Raw genomic sequence first — 23638 nt, 5'->3', positions numbered from 1 at the left:
AAGTTGGAGGATAGCCACTGCGTGCTCCTCGGTGGATGAAGGAGCTGGTGGCCAAGAGGACCTGGCCTGTCCCCTAGACTGCTCCCCTCCATGGAGGACTCAGACCGTCCAAGCCTGGTGGCTCTGAGGGCGCCCTGGAGCCAGAAGATGAGCGGCATGGTACCTGCCCGTGCCCCTTTCCACCCCCGAGCCAGCCCGTGGGCCCCTGCATCCAGATCAGCTGCCTGGTGACAGCTGGGAGTGGTTAGGAAGGTTCCTAGGCTTGTCCCCCAGAGCTTCTGACCAAGCATGGCCGGGCAAGCTAGGAACTGTGCCAGAGCCACCCCAACAAAGGGCAGGGTAATGTTTGAAAGAAATTAGGTTCTGGGGATGTAGGTTTGAATTTCCACTCCAGTTTTCCCATCCCTGAACAGGGACTGATAACAGAGAAAGTGTCATACAGGCTCCCTACATAGTAGAAACAAAACAATAATAATAACAGCTGAAATCACCAGGCTGTGGCTTTGGGCCAGTCCCTCTCTACCATGACATAGAGAGGTTGGGTGAGGCAGTGGGTCCAGAGCCCCAGCCCTCTGTCACCCTCTGTAAATGGCACCCTTTAGGCTGCCTGGCCGCAGCTGCCCCCTGAAGATCCTGCTCTCCTGTGAGACACAGCCCAGAGCCCCAGAGCCAGACCCAGTCTCCTGGTCTAATTGACTAATTGTCTGCTGCTGATGGCTGGAGGTCTCCATGCGCCTGGCCTGGGGCCCTCAGCCCGCCAGCTCCCCGGCAATCCAAGCAGGAAGGATTAACAAGCAGGCTGGGTTTGCTCACCTAAGTCCTTATCAAGGCCCTGTCCTTCAGCAAGGGAGGACAAGCATTTTCCTTCTGTAGGCCAAGAAGCCCAGGAAGCTGTGGAGAGGCGGAGGAGGGGATAGCAGGCAGCGGAGGAGGGCAGGCATGCTGGGCACCTCCCTGTAGCCCGCCTGGTATTGCCCACCCCCTTACCCTGGAACACAGCCTGGGCTTGAACCTGTGGGCTCACCCTGACCCCCCAAGAGCCTGCATTACAGACGGGGGATAGCTGGAAAGGCTGGTACTACTGGTCTCTGGGGCCAAGGCAAAGAAAGAACTCTAGGGGGACCCAGGCCAGGGAGCCCAGGCTGCATTTGAGAAAGAATTGGGAGAAGGAGCCGGGCCCATCAGGAAGGGATGCTCAGGAGAAGGGCTGGGTGGAGCACGGGGCTGTCAGAGACCCCAGCATTGGACCAAGACAGCAAGAGTGAAGCCCCAGCCCAGAGAGGAAAAGGCGAATGTGCTGTGTGGAATAGATTGCAGAGACCAGTTCACTAGTCAGTCCCCACCACCTGCACAGCCCACAGGCTGCCGCCATCTTTTCCATGGCACAGATGAGAAGCCTTGGGTCCAGGCAGCCTCAGGATCTTGTCCCTTTCAGGTGACTGGCAACCCCAGAGCTGTGCCAGTGCCCTGCTGTGCCAGTGCCCAGCGCTGCCCCAACCTCCATTCCACCCAATGTAGGAGTCTGTAAAGGACCCAAAGTCCTAGCCCCTTATCCAGTGCCCCTCACCTGCCACATTGACCATCTGCATGGAGGAGCCACATATCTCCTCCTCCAGGAAGCCCCCAGCTACCCTGTCCCCCCTGGCCACTGCTGAAGTGGCCCCGTGTTGTCCAGTACACTGGGTATTGGGTCCCCGCTTCTGTGAGAGGTTGTGTGAGGCAGGGTTTATCATGGATTCCATTCTCAGCCCCAGCTTTGAAACCTAGCTCTCAGCTGTGCACTTTTGGACCCTCTGTGCCTCAGTTTCCCCATCTATAAAATGGGCCTATAATGGCACCTAATACCAAGGTCAGTTCAGATTTAATGAGAAGGTATAGACTTTCTCCAGTGTCACAGGGCATGCTGGCAGCAGTGCCCACTGGATCATGAAGAGTGAGGTTCGCATCAGAAGTCTCTTGGCCATGAAATCATAGTGTTCCCATGGCTGTGAATGCTCAGAGCCCAGCCCTGGAAGGCTGGAGAACGGTAGCTTCGAGACCAAGTGCTCTCCCACCTACCTTTCCAGCCCCACACTCCTCGGGGCATTGTTTCCACCTGACCCCAGTGGTCAGTCTCAGCCAAGCATGGGTTATGTACAACAAGCGTCTATTGTCCGTGCCGAGTGCACCTGTAGTGCCCGGTCCCGGCCGTTGAATCAGCTCCTGGCAGGCCAGGAGCGGCCACTCCAAAGCGTCCTCAGCCTGAAAGAGGACCTTTCTTTTCCCTCTCCTCCTCCTTTCTCTCTCTGCTCTCCGTGAAGTGGTCATCTCCGCTGGGCAGCGGGGAGCACCATTCTCTGCCAGCATTTCTTGAGTTTCCTTAGCCGGGAGATAGGGTGGGGCCTGGGGAACAAAGAGCCTGCACTGCTGGGCTGCCCAAAGGCTCCGGGCTACTGCAGGCCAACACTCGTGCCCTCCAGTGCCCTACTCCAGGAGAGCACCTGGGTCAGGCCAAGTGCGCCACCCTTTACTTACTCGGCTCTGCACGCTTGACCACCTTCCCCTGCTGACCTCAGACCATCCCACCCAGGTCCGAGGTCAGCAGGCTTCTGTCCAGCGATTTCCCCCTGCCCCAATCAGAGCCTGACTTCCATCATCTTAAACACGAGTTAGCAAGCTTGGCTCTCGAATTTGCATAGGTGCTAAAAGAATTCAGTCAGAATGGGATAAAACTACAAAAGATACTCTCATTGAGAACACGAGATACCAGAGAGCAAAAAGACACACAATAAAAAGTAGTCTCAAGAACTTAAAAACTAAATCAGTCTTGAGGTAACTCACAGCAGAGACTGCACCAACAGCCCAGGCCCACTGTCAGGGCCTCATTACATTTTAATTACAGTAGGGGATGTTCTTAATAGAAACATAGATTAGATAAATTTCTGGTTGAGACGCTTTGAAAGAGCACGGCACAATTTGAAACAAGGGCTTTCAAAGAATATGCTTTCATTTTTAAATAGCTTTGATACAGATGAGTTAATTGGAGACTGATTTAGAACACAACTCCCACAGAGCACAAGAAGAGCTGAATGGAATATTTTTAAGATCTGCCTGAAGGCATCAGGGACCTAACAAGGTAGTGAAGGATTTCCAAACCATGACTAAGACCTAGAGAGTAAGAGTGATATTGGGGGCCTCGCGGGGTGTTTTGACATTGGGGTCAGTCTCTTGACAGCCTCGTGAAACCTTAAGACATGGATTGGTGTTCCAGGCTTGCCAGGGTGTGAAAGTTAATGAATTCTCTCTCCTTGAGCAGGGATTCCAAAAAAGGCTCTAGCCTGGGATTTAAGGGCAAACTAGAAATAACCAGCCTAGTTTCCATCAATACTCAAAGTAGCAGCAAGTTATCGTGTCTTGGTCATTGGGTAGATACAAAACATGAATCCTCTCTCAAAGAAGATAATATCATCCTAAGCTCTAAATCCTACAAATATATAAACACAATGGCCAACACACAATCAAAAATAACCATACATATAAGGAATCGGTGGCATTGTGTTTAAATCACTGGAAATAATGGACAACAGAAAAATACCCATAAGGCACTCTGTGTTCTGGAGCTATCAACACAGATTTAAAGAACCATATTCAAGGAGATGTTGGTGGTATTGTTGCCACATAACAAATCACCCCAAACTTAGTAATAATAGCAATTGTGTCATTCCATGATTTCATAGTTCAGGAGTTCTAGATGCACCCAATGGAACAGTTGTCCCCTGAGGACACTCATGGGTCTCTTTGAGGTGCTAGGTTGGGGAGCTCCCTCTCTTGCCTGGTGGTTGGCGCTGGGGGAGTCAGAGGTCTTATGTGATGGATGGCTCCCCCAGAGTGAGTGTTCCAGCACAACCAGGTAGAAGACACACAGTCTATTCTGACCTGGCCTCAGAAGTCACACAGGGACACATCTGCTGAGTTCTGTAGGTCACAGTCCAGGTTTAAGGGAGGGAGTCACAGGTCCTCCTGTCCCTCCAGAAGGAGACCTGAAAAACACACTGCTGAATTTGAAATCTTCCCCAGCGATAAAAGTGAATCTTCTGTTGTCAAAAGCATTCCAGTAGGTCACATATGTGTTCTGGACAATGAGATGTCCCAGACTTTATCCAAATGCGGTATCTCCGTTGCTGCAGGTAGATCTCACCAGCCCAGATGGGCTAAATCCTTTAAACCAGGGGTCCCCAGCCCCTGGGTCACAGACTGGTACCCATCCATGTCCTGCTGGGAGCCAGGCCATGTAGCAGGAGGTAAACAGAGGCCAGCACGAAACCACCCCCCACCCCACATCTGTCCACAGAAACACTCTTCTCTGAAGCTTGTTCCTGGTACCAACACGGTTGGGTTGCACTGCTCTAAGCATCTTCATAGCATCGCTAGCAGGGACACCCAGCCTCCCCAGCTACATACAGTGAGCTCCTACCCTGGCCCCTCCTGAATCTCAGTTCTCCCCATAGGGGCTGCAAGGTAACTCTTTAGAAAGCCCAAGGATTTTGCGAGCACGAAGTGGTAGAATTAGACATAACTACAGGTTGCAGGTAGCTAATGCAGCCTCGGGCTTCCCAAAGCTGAGGATTCTTAGCACCCCTGCTGAATGTGAGCAGCTCTGGCCAGAGACAACAGTTGAAACTTTAAAACCTGGTGGGGGATTAATATCCAGAATAGTTAAGAAGCTCCTATTAATTAACAAAATAGGCAAACCAAGAGAATAAAGGGCGATGCCTGGATGAGCATGTCATAAAACAGGAATCACAACGGTGGTAAGAATATGGAAAGACCTTGTGTGGCGGCTCACGCCTTTCTACCACTCTGGGAGACTGAAGCAGGCGGATAGGAAGGCAAATATTAGTGATTCAGAGAAACCTGTCTCAAATAAAAAATAAAGTCTGGGATGCAGCTCAGTGTGAAGGCCCTGAGTTAAATCTCCTGTAGCACAAAGGGAAAAAAAATGAAGAGATACACAAATTCACTAGCTATCAGATCATCGGAGAGACACACATGTCTCAGACAGCCGCCTTCCTCATACCCTTCAAAGTGCATCCACTAGAAAGGGGGAGCTCCCTTGATGTGGGGGGTGTGATGTGTGTACCGCAGGCTGCAGGTGAACTGGTCTCTGGCTGTATTTAGTGCAATCAGAATGCTCGTGATCTGCCTCCAGAATTCTACAAAACTGACCGTAGCAGAATGAGAGAGGATTTGAGCACAGTGCCCATGGCATCAAAGTTTGAACAGGTGGGGAATTGAGGGCCTGAATGTCCATCCATAGAGGAGCAGATGATAGTGTTATCAAACACTGGAGAGCCAGGGGTTCAGGCTCTTGTCCTGTTCAAAGAATTAGACAAGAGACAACCAATAAAGGCAAGGGGTTTTTTTTGGTTGAAGTTTTTTTTAAAAAAGGAAAAAGCAGAAGTAAAAAAGAACAGAGAAAATCCACCCTGCACACAGAGCAGGTCACTAGGAAGAATAAGGAGACAGCCCAGAGCCCAACACCTGCAGTCTGTACACCCTGATCTCAGGTTCTGGGAATTTGGAAGCTCTGCTGCCCTGTGATTTGACAGCTCCCCATGACTGTCCAGCCTCCCTGCCAAGTTCTGCTACCCCGTAACATGGAGTGGTTGCTTCCACCCAGCTGTTAGCAGCAGACCGAATGCCACACGTAGATCGCAACAGCACCATTGAATGAAAAGATGAGAGGTGGGAGAGAGCAAACAGCGCTCACATGAATCACAAAATGCGCAGAAAACACCAAATAGCCCACCCACACCAAGGAAGAGACAGCTGTCATGAGCCCCGTCAAGCGTCAAGCGTGCAGAAGGACAATCTGGTTCTGAGCGTACGTTTAGGTAATAGAGAAAAACAAAAGGAAGACTGGCGTGGAAGGGCCTTTGAGTTGACCACGAGGATTGTGCATTGTGATCTGAGGTCAAGATAAATGACTGGAGCGGATTTCTGACCTCAGCCACAGAGATTCAGCTTCGATAGGCTTGGAGCGAGCCACAATGAGTCCCAGAGATACTGTTAACGCCTCTCTGGTACCTTAGATGCATGGTCATCAGCGGCTACTCCTGTTCTGATAGTTCCTGCTCATTAGGAAGGCCCTTCTCTGTCTACCTGATGGACTAGAGTTACCGAGTCTGATTAGCAAAGGCCTCCCAAGTACAGCTCCTGTAACTTCCCAGTCACTTCGGAGCAAGTAACATGGCCAGGTCCCTCCTGCTGCCCCATGCTAGCCCTTCAGTGAACTGGGGAGGGCGGCCTGGTCCTCTTCCTTGTCACTGGGCACAGGCCTTGCTTGCCCAGATTCTGGCTCCCCCATTTCTCTAGTGTCTCCTCGTTAGCCAGGGTCCTCGCCCCCACCCCACCTCCAAGCTGCCAAGCTGCCCCAAGGGCTGACCTAGCTACCTGTGTTTCTGTTCGACTGTTTCAAATGCAGCTCCCTCTGGTGGACCTCACACTCCTGGGTACAGCCTGGTCAGCCCAGGGCACAGCAGGATGCTTGTCTCCTTCATCAAGACCCCATGCCTCTGCTAACACAGCCTTGCAATGGTCTTTCATCTTTTTAAAATCAGCTCTCAGAGGAGAATCCATTCAATCTTTTCTACTAGAACTGTTCCAAGGCCAGAGCTTCGGATAAAAAGTCAAAGCTTGGAATGGTGGTGGTGGTGGTGGCTAATGTTGAGGTCCCTGAGGTCAGACTGGGGGAATTTCAGCTGTCTCTAGGGGCCAGAGGAGGCTGCCTGTCGTCACAGGAGTCAGCACTCTGGATAACCATCAGACCCTCATCACCTCTCAGCCCAGCCGAAAAGAACTAGCCTGGTGGCCTGGCCATGGGGGCTCCCGGAGACACAGCTGAAGGCCTGGTGAGGCCCTGCTGCCTGTGGAGGCAGAGCCTGGCACTGTGATGCCCCTTTTGTGCCTCATGTTTGGAGCTGGTTCTGCAGCACCAGGCCCAGATGTCAGCCCCAGGAAGTGGGCAGGTCCCTGGTGATGCCTGCTCTCGTCCTGTCTGAGACTGGTCCTTATGTGTCTGCTTTTGGGTGGAACTTGGACCTCTTTTTGCTGCGGCAGAACAGAGAGGAAGTCCAGATGTCTGTCCTGAGGTCTCGGCGCCTGCCACATCTTCTCTGCCAGTTGAGCCCTGGGCACAAGGGCTTCACTAAGTTGTTCCTGGATACTCAGCACTGACTTTCTTTTTTTTTTTTTTTTTTTTTTTGTCTTTTTCATTTTTATCGGTACCAGGGATCGAACTCACGACTGCCTGCTTACAAGGCAGGCGCTTATGCCGCTGAGCTAAATCCCCAGCCCCCAGCACTGACTTTCAAACTGGGGTTTGCTCCAGGTCTCCTGTGCCCTGATGGCGTCCCTCCTCCCGCCACCTAACCTGGCCATGATAGTTGGCAAAGGGCTCTACTCCCAGCTCCTGTCCCTCAGCCCATGGTGGCCTACTTTTCTTTCGAATGGGACTCTTCCCTGGAGCTGGGGTGCTGCCACCCTTAGGCCCCTATCTGAGCCCCCTACTGAGCATTCCCTAGGACGCACAGAGGTCAAGGACCTCACCCCACCCACCTGGGGTGTTCAGTGCTGAGCACCACAACCTGTTCTAGGCCAGGACCCAATCACTTCTCCACACTTCAGAGGGGATGCGAGGAAGGAGCACAGAGGGAGGCCAGGAGAGGCCCGGACTCCTCTTCCCTCTCCCCGCCTCCCCTGTGTCCTCTGCGGAGGACTCAAGCCTTGTGTCAGGCCCGCCTCTACCCTGGGGAGATGGACAGGGCACAAGTGACCTAGGGAGGGGGTGGGCACTGTGCCTTGTGAGTGATGAGTTCCCGGCATTCCTAGGTCAAATGTGGGGTGTGGTGAGGGGGAGGTGTCCTGGGGAGCAGAGGAAGCTGCAGGGGTGAGCAAGCACTGTTCAGCCTGCCTCACTCCTAGGAGTGGGGCCAGTGAGAGGTGGCTGGGCTGGGCCTGAGAGGGGAACTGAGGCCTGGGGCAGGGGCCTCACTGCAAGCAGGAAGCTTGGAAGGCTCTGAAGTCTCCATCTGCCTGCGCCATCCCCAGATCCACTCTCTGAAGGCTACGTGTAAGCTTGCGGGAGATGGGGGACACCAGCACGTGTCCCAGAGACTCGGCAGCCCAGGGGGGACAGTACGGGAGACAGGTGAGCAGGCCACCTACCTAGCAACAGCACATCCTCGGGCCACTGTCCCCACTGTGCCTGCAGTGCCCCCAGGGACAGGAGGGGCTGTCCAGTCTTCCGTCCTGCTATCTCTCCTGTGTCACTTGACCCCAGGACCTGTGTTTTTGCAGGGCTAAAGATCCTGGGAGCTGAGGTGCTCTGAAGTGCTCCAGGCTGGCTGGGCAGCAGCAGGGGTCACCCACCCAGGTGGTGATGAGACCATGCAAACAGCAGGTACCCAGACCTGGGTCACCCCGTCTGACAGCCTCTGAGGTTAGGGCCAGGGAACCAGATACACGTGGCTGCAGTACAAGGGCACAAGTGGGCCGGGGTGGCTCCACAAGGAAAAGAAGACCCCTTCTGTGTGGCTCCAGGGGGGCAGGCTCAGAGGGGACACTGGACAGGAATCCTAATGCCCAGTGGGCCCCAAGGATGTGGAATGTCCGAAGGCTGTGTGTCAAGGGGACACAGGATTGTTGCCCAGGAGAAGCAATGACTCCCAGAAGGGCAGCAGGCTGAGGTAAGGCTTTGTTGCCCTCAGCTTTCAAACACTCCAGCTCCCCTGTGGCACTCTGGGAGCTGAGGAACCATACTGTGTTCCCAATTCACTCATTTGTTAGTACCTGTAGGTCTAGGCACTGGGGTGCAGGACCAGACTGACACCCCAGGCTGGAAGTGCTCTCAATATCACTGAGCAGCCGTTGCCCCGCCCCCAGCACTGTGGGATGGCACCCCTCTCCGGTAAGACCCCCCTCTCAGGTACAGCCTCATAGGCCACATGGCACCTTCCCACCAGGAGAGTGCTTCCAGGGCCATCTTGGAGGTTCTAAGTTGTCTTTATTAAAGCAGGTGGTGGTGTCCCACTGAGCCCCAGCCCATCAAGCACAGGGGAGTTTCCTGCTCCCTCACACCACACTGGTCTTCTTGCCATTGATCAACGAACCAGCTGTGCCACCACAGGGTCTTTGCACATGACATCCACTCCTCAAGGTTTATTCTCCACTTGCACCTGGCTGTTCCCCAAATATGGCTTCCTCCATTCCCAACTGGAAACCATAACCCTCACTCTGGAATGTCGTCCTTTATTTTTTCTAGAACTGGTGGCTCTGCCTTGTGTCAGGCTGCACCTACTGTGCAGGAAGCCTCCCCTGAACCCAGCCTGCTAGGCTTGGTGCCGTGGGCTTGGGTGCCTTCTCTCTGGCCGTGCAGTCTCTGTCCAGGAGGGATGTCTACTTGCTGAACAGCCACTGCATGACAGGCGTACCCTTCCTACCCTGGTGACTATCTGCCCATCTTACAGACAATGCCACTGAGGTCCAGAGAAGCTACACAACTCTCAGGGTCCCAGAGCTAGGAGGAGGGAGCGGGGCTCACACCCAGGCCTCTGACCCCTATCATCACAACCTCCCTGAGGAGAGCTGTTCTCAACAAGTCAGGCTGGAAGAATCCAGCACTGTGTCTCTTTGGAGAATCTCTGCCAAGACTGCACTGAAGATGGAGTGAATTGGGGTGTCCTGGGCCTCTGTGTGCACTGCCAGCTCTCCAGCTGCAGCCAGAAGCGAATCCCCACCAGAGCACTGGCCACTCCTTAAGGCCATCGTAGGGGTCAGGGACAGCAGCCTCCGTTCCTGCTGGCTGGCAGCTCCCTCTGCTGGACCCAGCCTGAGGACGAGCACAGACACAGGGACGCTGCTGTCTGTCTGCACTGGGCTCTGGTAGCCCACACTGTGCGGGGGTCACATGCCAGGCACCCACCAGTCCCCTATGTGTCCTGAGTAGGGACTGACTCTGGGAGCCCCGGGGGCCTCGCACAGTGCAGAGGACAGGGAGGGGTTCTGGTGCTTCTCTGCTCAGCCCAGACTAGCACCGTGTCTCTGACAGGACTGGCTCTTGTTCCCTGGGTAGGAGCTGATGGACAGCAGTGCCCTCAGAGAGGACACTTCCAAGGACAAGGACTGCCTTTCCCATCAGGCTGCTCAAGAGCTCCCCAGCCCCCCAGTTGCAGCCCCCAGCTTTCCAGGCCTCTTTGGGGCAGCCTGACACACCAGCCCAACACCTGCCCCTGCCGCTCTCCACCCTCCCTGCCATTGGAGCCAGGCAGCCCTGGCATGCGCCATCCTGACCTCTGCAGCCCAGAGACAGGCCATGGGCAGTACGTGGGGCCATGCCAGTGATGGGACGTGATGGCCCCTCTTGAGCCAGCTGCAGCGTGGCCATGGGGCCAGCACCACCTCGGGAGGCAGAGTGCCTGGTGACATAAGCGTACGTGACTGTCGGCCCGGCTCTCCCCTGCCCTCCCCCACATGCGCTGACCTTCACCTACAAGCCCAGGCTGCTCTGTACCCCTTGAGAATGGGGCAGCCCTGTGAGAGGGCTGTTATCTACCTCCTGACATTTGAGGTGAGCACCTAGGGGTCTGGGCACCCTGCCCTCAGACCCCTCTAGCCTGGCTTCTGGGCTGGGAGACGCCGCTCATGGGTGACCCCTCCCTGAGGGAACTGGCCATCCTCTTGGCTCCCTCGCCCTTCCTCCTGAGTGCCTGGCAGGCCTCTGCGGCCCAGAGCCAGCCCAGAGGGCACCTGGCTCTCCATCCCGCCTGCTGACAGACAAGAGCTGCCAGCTAGCATCCCAGGAGACGCAGGTCCAGCAAGTTCACCCACCCTGGGTGACCGAGTTGCAGAGTCCTGCAGGGCTGCTGCTCTTCTCACTTCTCCCGGAGACCCCACCCAAGGGAGCCAGGACTCAGCATCCAGAAGCAGCTCCCAGCCCAGGGTGACCATCACAGACACCAAAAACTAGACTGGTCATTGCTAAACTGGTCCCCTGCGCAGTCTTATGCATAAGTGAGATATGAGCATGGGTCTCAGAGTAAGCATATTTCTTTAGTGGAAGATATATATATATGTGTGTATGTGTGTCAGCTGGATGTGGTGGTGCACACTTGCAATCCAAGCACTCTGGGAGACTGAGACAGGAGGATCACAAGTCTGAATCCAGACTGTGCAATTTTGAAACTTAGTGAGAACTTGTCCCAATAGAAAAAGTTTAAAAAAAAAAAAAAAAAAGGCAGGGACTACAGCTCAGAGCAAAGGCTCTGGGATCAATCCTCTATTAGAGAAAAAAAAAAGTGTTGCCTGTCTGTCCAGGCTGAACCTGCAGCTCATCTGAAGTAGCATATCCACTGGGCCAAATGAAATCACTAAAACAGCAAGACATTTAACAACAATATCCAAGAACAAGGAAGCTGTGCCGAGCCCTAAGCTCCCACACACTTCTGTGTGGATGGCCAGCCAACAGTGCTGCACTGGAAAGAGCCTCAGTTACATGTTCTTCTGCACTAAGCACACAGAGAGGGAAGATTGGGACATCCGCAGACAATATCAGAATTTGGGATGTGCTCTGCGCCCCACAAAGATCCATCACTGGAGGGTGGTATCCTCACTGGACTAAGGTATTGAAGCAAAATCTCTGACTAGCTCTATTGGCCCTAGGCAGTTCCTAGGAAGCCAAGTTGAAAAATAAAAGCAAGAATGAAAAATCAAACAAACTGGGCAGAAAGCAGCAGCCTCACACTCTGCGGGAGACAAATCCCATGGAATTAGCCCAGGCAAGTCACAAGCAGCCGGCTGGCCGATGGTCACAACAGGCGACAGCCACTGCCTGGCAGGCGGTGGGGATGGGGAGTCAGAAGCCAGGGTTGCTCGTCCAGTTTTCGATAAAGAAAATGATGAGACAGTCAAATAAACAGGAAAATGAGCTCCATTCAGAGGAGAAAGAACAGTCTCTGCCTCCAAAGGAACAACTATGAATTTGTTCGTAGAACTCTAAAATATCAAGGAAATACTCATCCAATGACACATCAAACAGAGAACATCAAGACAGATATTTAAATCATATTTCCAACAGGAAACCCTGGAGTTGAAAAATATACTGGAAAGTTCTCTGGAGGGATTCTATAGCACCTTTGAGATGGAAAAAGAAAATAATCAGAAAATCTGAAAGAAAAAGTCAACCGAGATTGTCCATTCTGAAAAACATAAAGGAAGAAAAATGGATTCATCCCAGAAGGAAGTGGCCATCTCCAACCACACAAATGACATGATGGAGTTCCAGAAGAGAAAAGAAAGGCACAGAAAGAATATTTGAGCAAATAATGGCCCAAAGACCCCCAAATTTGATGGAGGTATTAGTTTTACACATCCAAAGTCCAAATACGATAAACACAAAATGATCCACAGGCATCATCTTTGTTACTCTCTTTGTTGCTGAGAAATGATATCCAACAACCACAACTTAAAGAAGGACAGATCTGTTCTGGCTCATGGTCTGTAGAGGTCCATAGTTGGCTGGCTCCAAAGCAGAGCAGCATGGCAAAGGGCCTGGTGGAAGAGAAGCTGCTCATACTATAGGGTTGTAGGAAGAGAGAGGGATCAAGAGAGGAGGAGAGAAATAGACCCTTCCAGGCCACGCCCCATGACCCACCTCCTCCAATCAGGATTCACCTCCCAATATCATATTTAGCTATAAACTCACAGTGGATTAATTCATTGGTGAGTATTGTGCTCCCATGATCCAATCATCTCCCAAAGCCCTATCTATGAGTGCACGAGACTTTAAGGAACATCTAGATATAAACCATAACAGGTATCATAACAAAAGTATTAAAATACAAAGACAGAAGAAACATTGAAAGCAGCAAGACAACAACAGAGCCTTCCACACAAGGGAAGCCCAATATAATTACTACTGATTTCATATCAGAAATGACAAAGGCTGAGGGAAGGGTGCCACCACCCAAGGGGACACCCTTCAGGCACTGAAAATGACAAAAATCTGTCTGTACCCGGTAAAGATATCTTTCCAAAAGGAAGCTCACACACACTCCCAGATACACAGAGTGATAATCTACCTTATAACAAATAGGGCCAAGAGCCTGGGAATGGTGGTGCACACCTATAGCCATAGAACTCTGGGAGGCTGAGGCAGGAGATCAAAAGTCAGAGCCTGGCATGGATGTTTTAGTGACTTGGTCAGAACCTTGATCAAAATAAAAAAAATGTTTAAAAAGGGTTGAGGATTAGCTCAGTGCAAAGACCCTGGGTTCAATCTGAAATATTATACACACACACACACACACACACACACACACACAATTTAGACATTATCAGGCTAAATTAAAAGACAAAACTTAATTGTGTGATGTTTTTAGAGCCAATGACACAAATAGATTGAAAGCAAAATAGAAAGATGGACACTGTAGGAATCACAATAAGAAAGCTGGAGAAGCTACACAATTATTCGGGAAAATAGACTTTAAATCAAGAAAGAAAAGGATATTGGAGATGAAAAGAGAAGTTTGATAATGATAAAAAGGTTCCTCAGAAAGACAAAATAGTTAAACACATATGCTCCTAATAACAGAGCCTCAAAAGCCATACAGCAATACTGACGGAATCAAAGGAAGAAACAGCATTTAGCAATTGCTGGTGCTCTCAATACCCCACACTCAACAGCAGAGAACAAATAGAGCAAAACTTGACAAGGGCATTAAGGACCTAACAACACACTCCATTAATTTACCTGCTCCAGAATTTATCATGCAAAGGTAACAGGGGAACACACAGACTCTCCAGTATGCAAAACACGCTCACCAGAGCAACCCATATAGTAGGTCACAGCATAAGTCTCAGAAAACTGAAGAATGTCTCTCTCAAGAACAACAGAATTAAGTTAGAAACCAATGTAGAAGAAAAGGTCACAAAAAGAAATCATAAAGCAAATTTGAAATTATTTTGAGCTATGCAAACACAGAGATACCACATTTCAAGTGTGTAGAATTCAGTTAAAATGGTACTTAGAAAAAATTAGCTTTAAAAACATATATTAGAAGGAAAAGGTACTATATGAGTAACCTAAACTTCCACCATAAAAAGTTAGAAAAACAAAGACACTGAATGCAAACCAATCCAAAGTAAGGAAATACTGTAAAAAAGATCAGAGCAGAAATCAAAATAGAAGACAGACAAGCAATAGAAAAAATCAGCAAAAGTGAAATATAAAAGTTGACAAACCTTGAACTAGATTAACCAAGACAAAAAGATAAGGAACAAAAGAAGAATTATCAAAACCAAGGGAGGAGGGAACGTCACGCCAGCTTCACAGAAATCAAGAGGATGATTAGACAAATACCATGAACAACTCTCCACCTACAAGTTAAATAGCTTTAGGTGTTGAACAGTCACCTGTCAGAGAAATGCAAATTAAAACTACAACAGCCTGTACTTCACATCCACAAGGGTGACTAGGACCGCAGCCGCCAACAGTTCAGTGCTGATGAGGATACAGAGAAATAGGAATCACGCAGTGCAGCCACCTCGGGGGACATTATGGCAGCTTTGTAAAAAGTTAAATGGTGCCAAGTCTCCACGGCTAGGTGTATGCCCAAGAAGAATGAAATCAAATGTCCACACAAAGCCAATCTAACTCATAACAGCAAAAGACTGGGAATCACTCGAACCCCTTCAAGTCTTGAATGGATCAAGGAAATGTGCCTCTGGGAACCTGATCTCTGCCCTTTCTGGGGAGCAGTCCTGGGGCTGGAACCCAGGCCCTGCGCGCTGAACTCCATTCCAGCCATGCAGGATGGGGAGCATCAGCACCAACCGCATCGACTAGGAGGAGGCCTCGGTTGAGATTTGGAGATGGCTCTGGGGAGACGGGACCCTATTCAGTCTGCCTGGGCATGCACAGAGCCCAAGGCATCCTACTGCTCCATGGTACCATCAGCCTGCTTTCCAAAGGAGGAAACTGAGCCCATAGAGGCTCTGCAGAGTGGTGCCCATGGCCACACAACCCAGATGTGCCCAACAAGAACCCTACCGCTGGCAACAGCTTTTCATAGCCTCCCCTTGGGACATTACCAAGGGACCTGCCTAGGGCTCTGGGGTGGGTGGGTGCCAGCAGGAGGCCCGAGCCCTGGCTTCTCCCCGCTACCACTTGCTGGCAGAGGAGGAGACCGCATGTGCCTGCAGCAGAATCATATTATCGAGAATACTGGTAGCTGTGATCGCATGGGAGGCTGCTGGGTGCCAGAGTCTCATTAGCTATTTCATGCTCTCCCCAGCAGTGGCTGTGTTCCCTCTTTAGCCTCCAGACAGATGAAAACCGAAGCCCAGAGAAGTCAGCAAGACTCCCCCAGGCCTCTTCCATGTTCTAGGAAAGCAGCCATGTAGCTGAGCCCGGTGGATCATGGAGACCACAAGGGACTGGCTGGGAAGTCCTCCCTCACGTCCACCCCACATCCTCGGCAGGAACCCGGCATTCCAAAGTGTCTCTGGGGCTCTGGCAGCCCCCGTCCCCGACTCCCGCCACACAGCTGTGGCCCCTCCTCTGTGGGTCTGCAGGGGTGACTTTTCTTTGTTCCCCAAAGCAGCTGGGGTCATGGGTCTATGCCCCCTCCCCAGGCCATGCCGGCCATGCTGGTAGCCCCGTCAATCAGGTGCCTGTTGGCTCAGCAGCCAGTCTTTTATTTCCTAAATTAAAAGGGCTTGTGATTCCTGATTGAATTAAGGTGGGAAGGTCAGCACGGAGAGCAGCAGGGAGATTTCAATCACAAGGGACCAGAGGCAGCCAGGGTGGCCGGGAAGGAGGCAGGCAGAGCCAACATTGAGGGCCAGAGTGGGCACTAGGACTGCACCTAGCCTGAAAGCCACCTGTCCACGCTCTTTAAGGCTTGAATTAGAGAGATGTCTTCCTTCACCCTGCTCCTTGAACAGTGGACAAGTGCAAGCAGAGGACTAGGCGGTCTTGCTCACCTATTAGCTAAAATACTCTCAGAAAAGTGAATTTCACAATGCTTCCCACTTTCAAGTCCTTTCCAACTTCTCACAAAGTCCATGCTGGACCGTCCAGTGACACGAAGGATGAAGCTGCTTGCTTTGGAGACAGGACACCATTGCTCCTGGCTGTGGTGTTGGAGGAAGCCCCCTCCTGTCAGACTATTCCCATCTGTACAATGGGCACAGAGTTTGCCAGAGCCCTGGCCTTCCTGGATAGCCAGGGTTGGCAGGTGTCTTCCAGCCTGAGCTGGCAATGGCACTGAGCCCCCTGTGTAACAGTGGCCCCAACCCCAAGGGATGAAGTGGGTACTTCATTCCTGAGAGGAGGGGGTTGCCCAGAAGGCTGGGAGTAAATATTTCCAGCTTCCAAAGGAAGAAGACACAGCGTTGCCTGAGTTGATGGGGCAGAGGTTAGACAGCAGGCAGAACTGACTTCATGGGTGAGAGGCTTCCATAGCGATTTCCTGTACAGCTTTTCTTGTCCCAGTCATGAAGTGTCCCCATCAGGGCCACCTTGAGAGCAGGATTGGCACTGCAGCAGGTAACACTGAGACCAGACCAGGCAGGGTGTCCTGATGGGACAAAGGTGAGTTGGTGGCATACAGGCTCAAAGGAGGGGTATGTAGGGGCCACATTTACAGAAACAGGAAACAGAGGTCCCATCGAGGTCCCTGAGCTCTGGGTCCTCCTCGAATCTCATTGGTCCTTAGCAGGGTTGACAGTGCTTGTCTCCAAACAAGGCATCCAAGGGCTTCCAGGGACCAAGCTGTGCTGTCCAAGAGGTGGCCCTGCAAGGTGACTCTTTCTATTATACAGTTGCCCCCAAATTGCATGTGTACCGAATATGCGCAGTGTTACCTCCCCCCTCCCCGAAACAATGTGACAACCACTGATTTACTTAGTGTTGATGTTGTATCAGGCAGGGTTAGTAATCTAGAGGTGTAGGCAGGATGAATGGGGCACTTTCCAGGAGAAATTCGTGCCTTTCTCGCCACTGTGACCTCTCGCGCATGTACTGTGTTTAGCTCTGTGTGCTGCGCCTATTTCTTGCTGGAACCAGAATAACCTTTTTAAGGAGGCTGCAGTTCTCTAAGGCTGGGCACATCTCTTAGAGGTCTGACTATGCCGTTTGGTATTTTTAATTTGCTTTTTTTCTTGTGACATACAGTTCTATGACTGTTTTTGAGGTAGTCTCAATATGCAGTTCAAGCTGGCCTTGAACTCACTACATAGCACAGGCTGGCCTCAAGCTTGTAGGAGCCTGGGGATGCTGGGATCCCAGGTGTGCACCACTACGCCCTGCTGAGTACTGTGTGCAAATTCCTGTAGTCACCACCTCCACCACCAGGACACAGCACTGTCCCTTCGTCCCCAAGAGCTCCCTTGTGACGTCCCTTTACAATGACAGCCTCCTCCCACCATAATCCTGGCAACTACTAATTTGGTTTCTATTGCTGAAGTTTTGTGCTTTCAAGACAGTCAGATAAATGAAATTATACGGTGGGTAGCTTTCTTACTGGTGTCTCTTGTAGTACAAGTGTTTTGGGGACACGTCCAACTTGTCACATGTGGCTGTTGTTCCTAGGACAGGAACTGAGTGGTACTGCATTATTTGACTGACCTGGTCACCACTGAAGGACACTGGGTCATTTGCAGCTTTGGGCTGTGACAAACAAAGCTGCCACGGTGATTGGTATAGTCTTCAGATGATAGCAGCATGTATTTCTCCAGAGTGGGTACAGTTGTGCATTGCTCAATGACAGGGACCTGTGTGGAGACACGTGTGGCTCAGATGATGTCCCGCTGTGTGACTGGTGTAGAGGGCACCTTCACAGACCCAGAGGTCACAGGCACTGGGCACCTCAGCTGCAGGATGGTCGGCCCTGCTGCCCACCGGGTGTGTCACTGACTCAGTGCTGTGACAGCAGTCACGTAATGGCATCTGTGAATCTAAAACTATTGAAACACAGCAAAGGCACAGAAAAAATGCAGCACAATAGAGAAAGGGTAGTCCTGTGTCAAGCACACTTGGATGAGGGGACCTTCAGGACTGGGGACCTGCAGGACTGGAGACATAGGAAAGCAAAAGCCATTTCTCTCATCCCCCTGCAGGCCCTGTACACTGCTCCCTCCGGCCACACTAAACGCAAATCATTTCTTTCTTCAATAATTAACCTTCGTAGCCTGTGGCCTTTTTCCTTTATAAACCTCCAAATTTTTTTTAAAAAGTGTTTTTTCTCTTTTTTAATAACATTTAGCTCAAAATATACATTGCACAGCTGCACGAAAATATTTTCTTTATTCTATCAGCATTATTTTGTTTGCTTTCTTAAAACTATTTTTTGTTAAAAACTAAGATATAGACACAGACATTAGGCCAGCCCCACCAGGGTCACCAGCCTCAGTCTCTACCCCTTGTCTCCCTGAGAGTCCTCAGGGGTGAGGACACCCATGAGCCAGAATCTGTGAGACAAAGCCCAGTTCAGGAGTCTGTCCTAAAGAGCCAGCCTGGGGCAGTTTCATGCTTCACTTTTTTTTTGTATAAGGAGGAATATTCTCTAAGGCAACCATAAAAAGTGTCATCTAGGAAGTCCATAAGCCAATGACATGGATATTGATCTTCATTATTAAGCGTGACATTTTCTGTATGACGGTGTGTGTCATCCTGTATACAGCCACCCACGCTGTAGGGCTGTTTACACCACGTCACCACAAGCATGTGAGCCATTCACTTCTGCCCTGCAGTAGTTCCCAGAGTCACTGGGTGACAGGAATTCTCCACTGAGTCTTCCCACCCACCATTGCATACGCGGTCTGTAATCTACCTAAACATCATTACATGGAGTGTGACTGTGTGACTAACATTTTTCCAAGTGTCTTTCCTGTGCTGCATCTCCAGAAATATGTGAGTCCCAGTTCTGCATTCTCACCAGCATTGGGCTTGGCAGTATGCTATCCTATCCTATCCTATCCTATCCTATCCTATCCTATCCTATCCTATCCTATCTTAGAGGCAAGATCTCATTGTGTTGCCCAAACTGGCCTTCAACTCCAGAGCTTAGCAATCTTCCTGCCTCCCTAGTAGTTGACACTATAGGCATGTACCACCGTGTCCAGTTTTTTTCACTGTGATGAGTGAGGTCTTGCTGATTCCCAACTTGCCTTCAAGCCATCTTTCTAAGTATCCTGATGCGAAATACTTGGTCGGTATCTCACTCTGGTTTCTCTTTGGATCAAATAAATCTTTTGCCTTTTATAAAATACTTGGTGTGTTTTTAATCTTTTCAAAAACTGTGTTCTTTCAAAAAGCCCCAAATATATAGGTGTTTCCTTTCTGAGCACCAGGAATTTTTTTCAAATTATTCTGGTCTGCTTTTTCTTCCTGATTCTCACTGTAAATCTGGCTAAATGTCAGCAGTAGCTATGCCACAGCCTAAATGTTGGGCTGCCTTGAAATTTTTTTTCATTGGATTAATTAGTCCCATTACTCTTAATCTCAGTCTCGTATAAAATCTCAGGACATGGGCAAAATAAACACAACTTTCTGCCAGGGTGTGACACACATGGCCTCTGGTTCAACTGCCCATGGGGTCCTTGTTACTAGCCAAAACCACCTGAACCTGGCCTTTACTGTCTGCATTCCTATCAGCATTGGACTTTCTGAACTCCTACCAGATTCTCCCATCAAGCTTAGCTTAAAGTACTCTAGAGATTCTCTAGCTGGAAAACCTTTCCAAACTCCTCCCAAGAGCCAGTTCCAAAGGCTTCTAAACACATGCCAATCAGGAAGCAAAAAGAGAATGAAGGAGCCAGGGACAAGAATACACTCTTCCAAGTCACACCGTGTGACTTGCCCCTCTGATCAGGCCTACCTGTGAAGGTCAGCATTTCAGTAAACATTTTAGATCTAAACCGTAACAGATCCTGAGCATAGGGTAGAGTTATGCTGTGCGCAGACTTCTGGCCTACAGAAACCTCAAGATAACAAGGGAGTGTGGCATTAGGTTGCTATGTTTGTGGTGCAGTCAGCTCTCCTTATCTGCAGTTCCCATATCTACAGCTCCAACCAACTACAGATCAGAAATAGTTCAGAAACAAAATTACATCTGTACCGAACATAGACATTTCCTTGTTAATATCCTTTAACAATACAACTGTCTTCGCAGTATTTCCATTGTATTCAGTGCTGTAAGTAATATAAGGACTATTTAAAGTATAGGGGAGGGTGTGCAGGATATATGCAAATAACATAGCACTTTTCATTAGGAGCTGGCAGATCCATGGATTCGGAAGGGTCCTGGAACCAATTCCCTGCCGATACGGAGAGCTGCTTATAATTTGCCAGGCAGCAATAGAAAATGAACATAGGGCCTTTCCCAGGGCCTGGAGCTGGGACCCGCAGAGCCCTGGGCTGCTGAGCTAGCTCAGGCTCCTCACTGTGCATGCATTTCCCATTCGCTTCTTCTCAGGGACACCAGGGCCTCCCCAGGTCACGCTTTGCTCTGCTTTTCCACTGGGATCTCAGCTCTCTTGTTAATGGTCCGTGCACAGCCCACGCCATACATGTTTTTTAGTGAGTTGGTTTTACAAACGCAATGCACATCCATCAAACCACCCAGTACAATAGCTGATCCCAGGCAAGGACCCGCAGCCAGTCCATGCCCCATCTGTGGTGGCTGTCATCATCCTCTTGCTTAATGCTTTTATGTAGTTTAATTGCATCCATATGGGTTCCATAAAATTAAGGTTTCAATTGTAACGGCTTTTCACTATAAAAAGGGCATCAAGCAGCAGCACCTCCAGGGACCTTTCCACCTCTGTCTCCTGCTTGCTGCTGTTGGGTGAGGCCCTGTGCCCTGACCCCCGTGCCCCCGCTGCCTGACGTGTCCCCATATGACTACCACCATGGTCCATTCGCCCACTCTGCTGCTTGGTGGCACTGGGTGAAGTCCACGGTTTCCTCTGCACTGTGCTACCCTCAGATATCTCATGCATTTCTGAGTCAGATTCTGCCCCCATAAGGGAAGGGAAAGTCATGTGTCTTGGTCGAGGGAGAAGTAGGAAATGGTGGTGGCGTCTGCTCCCCCATTGCTCTTGACAGGTCTCTGCCGATGCCCTTGGCCCCCTCAGTCTGGGGCCACACACCCAACAACCCTCTTGGGAGCATCAGAACACACAACCTCCCCCAATTTCAACATCAGCCCAGTTCTGAGACCACTGCTGACCACAAGCCTGAAGATAGCCCTCTGACTTTGAAATGTGCTATCCCAGAAAGTCACCACCACCACCATCACAGCAGAGCAGGTGGTGACAGCCAGGATGGTGACAAACTGGCATAGAGGGAAATAAAATGTGGCCCTCATGGGTCCCTACCGAAATCCTGGGGGAACCTTGGTTGAGTCAACAACCCCTTTTGGGTCAGAGTGTCTTCATAAAGCCAGAGAGATAGAAGATTTGACCTTGGTCAGGAGAAAGGAAGGCTGAGGCGGGGGGATCACAAGTTCAAGCCCAGCCTGGGCAATTTAGTGACTTAATAAGAACCCCCCAGATGCTCTATCTAAAGTGAGGGGCAAGACAAGCACCCGATGGCTATGGCTCAGCCCCAGGCACTGTGGTGGGCACAGAGGAGGGCGCGCTGCCCGGGGGGAGACCAGGGAAGCTTCAGGGGAGGTAATGTTTGGGCCCCAGGCCTCTAGGGGAGCGGGGCTGCTGTGGGAAGGGCCCTCAGGGGAGGAACTGAGGCCTCAGCTAGAGAGGGAGGTGCAATGCTGGGGACAGGCAGGAGCTGGCAGTGGCAGAGACCACAGGATCCCAGCAAGGAGTCCACATGCCCCACAACCCTGCAGGGCAGGAAGGGACTGACTGGAGCTGTGATTTTCATTGTCATTTGGAGGGAGCTTGGAAAGGTTTTCTGTCACAGTCCAGGCTCCTGTCCCCACACTGACCCCAGGAATTAGGCTCCTTTAAAGCCAGTGCTTCTGTCCCCTGGCTCCCCCTAAAAGTAGCTCCTGTGTGGCTTTGGGCTGAAATTTTCCCAAACTATCACCACAGAGGACAAAGAGGGACACATGACTCTGTCCTCCTTGGGCAAAGGTGACCCAGAGCCTCACTGCTGGATGACATGCACCTGTCTACTTCCCCAGGTCAGCAGGAACATCTTAGACAGGAAGTGGGAGCTCTGGGCCTGGGCTAGCGCTGCCCAGCACACCCTCCCGGGGCACAGGAAGCTGCATGAAGCATGGCCCCCGACCTTGTGCCCTGGCTCCACCATCACAGTGCAGGGCCAACTTTTTGAACTCTGGGACACTCGGGACTCTGCCCCCAGCATGCAACGCTATGGCCTGAGCGCCCTGCTTAGCCCAGCTCTAGGACCAGCCTGGCCTCACGCCTCCATGCTGCACAGCCAGGGGCTCTACGGCCAGCAGGAAGCAGGATGGCAGCCAGACCCCTCCCGGGCGCTGCTGCTTTCCTTTCCTGCCCTGCTGGCTTCACTGATTTCCCCTGCAGCTTACTGGGCCTCTCCGCTTTCTCCTGCTCAGCGTCTGGCCTCTTCCCGGGCTGCCTGCAGTGCCCTCCTGCCTACTGCCCACTCTAGACACTGGCGTGGGCTCCCCAGGCCCCTGCAGTCAGCCCTTCTCCAAGCCCATTTGGGACCCAGCCCAGATCGGTGATTCCAAGTACCCACTCTGCTTGCACACACAAGATGGCCATTGTCCCTGGCACAGCAAGGACCCCAGGCCCTGACGCAGTGAGAGAAGGACACTTTCTCAGGGTCATCATTCTTAGCACTGCATCCAGCCACTCCACATCCCAGGCCAGTGGAGGGTGCTGTGCAGCTGTGCAGGACGGGGTGAGCACATAGGGTGGGCCGTGACAGACACTCGGACACCAGGTACCTGTCCCAGGACCTTCACGCATACTAAAACCATGGGTGCCCTGCTTCCTGGTGTAAATGACAAGGTGTTTCCATACAGCTTGTGCACATCCTCCGGGATGCTTCTGCCTTCTCTAGGTGACTTAGAATCCTCCTGCAAGCCAAACTCCGGGTAAATTAGTTGCTATTGTGTCATCTAGGGAGTAGTGACAAAGAAAGAGCAACCTCTAGAAACGCAATTTTTCGTGCATACTTTTGATCCTCGGTTGAACCTGTGCGTGTGGACGCCGCAGGTACAGAGCAGGACAGACTGTCCCTGCTCAGCAAGGGTCCCTGAGCTCTGGCCTTCACAGTTCTCCCACCGCACTTCCCCACCAGGGTGGACACTGTGATTTGCACTGGACAGACCAGGCCAGGGCAGCTCAGAGGGGTCCCTGAGAATCCCCCAGCACCCACCAAGAGCTGGTATGGCAGAGCAGAGCACCAGCCTGAGGCAAGGTCTAGGGTTCTTCATGGAGGACTTTTCAGGGTCCCAAGAGTCCCCCACTGAGCTGGAGCGAGGGACTCAAGCTGGGCCTGAGGGAGCAGGAAGGGAGGTTACCATCTGCAAACACCTGCCCTCTGCTTCCAGGCAGGGGGAACCTCACCAAGACACAGCTGCCCTGGAGAAGGGGGTACACAAACTCCCTTTCTGGGCAACCCCTAACTTAGGGCGCCGTG

At 51.4% G+C, this 23638-nt stretch overlaps 1 protein-coding gene across 3 annotated transcripts in view; it reads right to left on the bottom strand.

Annotated features, from left to right (window-relative positions):
- Window positions 1–23638, bottom strand: part of LOC106028541 (uncharacterized) — an 81675-nt gene that overhangs the window by 5361 nt on the left and 52676 nt on the right. The window lies entirely within an intron of this gene.

The sequence above is a fragment of the Cavia porcellus genome, unplaced genomic scaffold, assembly GCF_034190915.1.
Source record: "Cavia porcellus strain 051 isolate PalLab524CR breed Dunkin Hartley unplaced genomic scaffold, mCavPor4.1 scaffold_28, whole genome shotgun sequence".
NCBI lineage: Eukaryota > Metazoa > Chordata > Mammalia > Rodentia > Caviidae > Cavia > Cavia porcellus.
The sequence above is the reverse complement of the archived record's forward strand: the minus strand, read 5'-3'. Positions and strand labels throughout refer to the sequence as shown.